This window comes from Sciurus vulgaris, assembly GCF_902686455.1.
Source record: "Sciurus vulgaris genome assembly, chromosome: 18".
NCBI lineage: Eukaryota > Metazoa > Chordata > Mammalia > Rodentia > Sciuridae > Sciurus > Sciurus vulgaris.
In genome coordinates, this window is record NC_136479.1 from 31,660,748 (window position 1) to 31,663,673 (window position 2,926).

Below are 2,926 nucleotides of genomic sequence, written 5' to 3' on the forward strand. Positions count from 1 at the left end.
GCCACCTGCAATCAGGGAAATTACAAAGAGGCATTCAGTGCCCAGGGTGTGGGTTACTGTATGAACAGCATCAGGATCTCTGCTCTCCAAGGGACCAGGGGATCAGAGAGCAGACTCAGAAAGTCAGTGTTTGTAGTGTCACTGTGCCAACTCAAAAGGCCATGAGCACTGAGCAAACCAGTCCTGAGAATAGTAGTAAGGGAAGCCATGAACAGGCAGGGTGGTTTGAACGGGGCCACTGAGGACCAGGATAGGAAGAGGAAACATGGAAGCCTTTCACAAGGTCATGTTCAAGGAGTTCTGTACAAAGTTCATGAGGGTAACTGGACCCAATAGGAAGATGACGTTTACTCCCACGCCAGAAGCATACTGGGTCAGAGCCAACTCCAGCATGACGCTCTGCTAAGCCATTGGCCAACTTCCTCCACTTGGTCTAGACCGCCATCATCCTCCACCCACACCCTCCCACCGCTGCCTCCCTGGTTCTACCATGACCTTTTCCCATTCTCTTCTCTATGATAGCAGTCAAGGGAGCTCATCAAGAGAACAGTCTGATCATGAAACTTCTCTGCTTAAAAATCTTCTCCTGTCTGCCCACTGAGCTTCGAAGAAAATTCAGACTGCTTTTGAGGCTCTGCATGAGCTGACCCCAGTCCACTTCATCCCCAATGACTCTTTTCTTGATCACTGGGCTCTGGACCCTTGGATTCCATTGTCAAGTATTCCCAGCTTATCCTCAAACAAGTTGATCCTCCTAGAATCTCTGCATAGCTGGCTCCTTTTTATTCAGTCTCAGTTCAAACACAATCATCACTGAAAGTCTAAGAGTCTAAGTCTCTTCCCAAACAGTCTATTTTATTTTCTTACCAATTTTACCACTACCTAGTTTTTTTTTTCATTTTTATTTGTTCTTTTTAGAGACACATGACAGCAGAATGCATTTTGACCTATTACACATCCATAGAGTAACAACTTCCTAATTTGTTTCCATTTTCCTCCCCCTACTCCCAATAGGACCACATACATGTGTCTTAGGTACTATTTGTCTGTTTTCTATTACTGCAACAAAAGACCTGAGGTTAAGACACTTTACAAAGAAAAGAGGTTATATAACTCAGTTTTAGAGGCAGAAAGTTCAAACATCTTGGACTAAGGTGGAGGAACCACCTCAGACATCATCTCCCAAAGTTCCCAGAGATACAAAGAATCAGAGCGAGAACTTCAGCCTGGATCTGACACCTGTGTCCATCTTTTGATCACTAAACCTGGCAGCCAATAACCTATGACAAGGTCACAGAAAATGAGGAAGGTAGGAAGTTACCCCTGTGGGTGGCACTAATCACTTGGGGCCAGAGGTTGGAAAATGGGAAAGTAACTATTTTAAGCAATGGGGACAATGGAGCCCTTTTCTGAAAATTCTCTGCTATGTGCTGCCCCCCTTGCCGCTCCCCATTGTGCAGGGTGCACCCCTCAGCTCTTGAGAATGCCTACGTGTACATAAAAAAAGAGGTTAGATGGGGACAAAGAAAGGTTTCTGCTTCTGGAGTGGCCTGAGGCCGTCATCCCCCTGCCCCATCCTAGAAGGTGGGGCTGCGACCTCAGCCGTGGGTCCGGAGGTTCAGATGTTTGACACCTTCCTTTGAACCAAATTGCCTACGAGATAGCAGAGAAAGCTCATCTTCAGATCGGAGGGCCCTCGCCTAATCCTGGGGCATCTTCAAACGTCCCATTGGGGAGCATTCAAAAGCCCCAGATTTAGCCAGATCGTTTCCTGTGGAGACATTAGAGATAGAGCTGCAGAACCAGCTGCAAGCAGACCCTCGCTCTCACCAGCTCCCCTAGTTCAAAGCCCAGCCCTGCCTTCACAGAAGAGCTGGCTGCTGTGGCATCTTTCACCAGCAGGGCGATAGGGCCCAGTTAGGGGTTTCGAGTCATGCGCAAAAAATCAGAAGACCCGACTTCATCAGCTCACCCATGTTTGAAATGCAGAGAAAGCCACCTGCTGATGTAGGCAAATGTCACCTACTGAGGGGCTCTCTTTACCCCCGGAGTCTTGGACCAGCACTGCTGCTGGGTGGCAGAGAGCCAACCAGGAGAGCTTGGGCACATTCAAGGTCACCCAGACTCCCAAGCTGCTCTTGCCCTTTGAGTCCTTTTGTGTAAGGGGACATTGGGGACTTCCAAGTCTTATTAATGGCACTGAGTAACTTTCTCTGGTTGGGGCATTTCAGGCCATCTTTGTTTTTCCTGGACTGTTCTAAATTTAGCCAAGCTTTTACTGTGAGCGTCTTTCAGGAACCAAGAACCATTTTAAATTAAGACATGTCTCATCATCCAGGAGTTGGCTTCTATAGAGTAGTATATATATTTTTTAGACCTTAAAGTAATATTCTCATGACTTTAAAAAATATAAATACAATGCTTCAACTTACAATGGGCTTATATCTGAACAAACCCATCATAAATTGAAAATAAACATTAAAATTTTATCACTGAGTGTGGTGGGGCAGGCCTGTAATCCCAGGGACTTGGGAGGCTGAGGCAGGAGGATCTTGAGTTCGAAGCCAGCCTCAGCAACTCAGCGAGGCCCTGTCTCTAAATTAAACATAAAAAGGGCCAGGGATGTGGCTCAGTGGTTAAGTGCCTCTGGGTTCAATCCCTAGAACCAAAAAACAAAAAGACAAAAAAAACAAAAACATTTTATATACCTAAACTTAGCGTAGCTTACCTTCAACATGCTCAGACACTTACATTAGTCTAAAGTCGGGCAAAATCATTTAATATAAAGCCTATTTTATAAAAGGACTGAATGTCTCACACAATTTATTGAATACAGCACACTGCAGGGTGTGAGGCCAGTTGTTTACACTTATGATCCCGTTGCTGCCCAGGGTACTAAAGCTCTCTAGCCCAAGGAAAGAAAAAA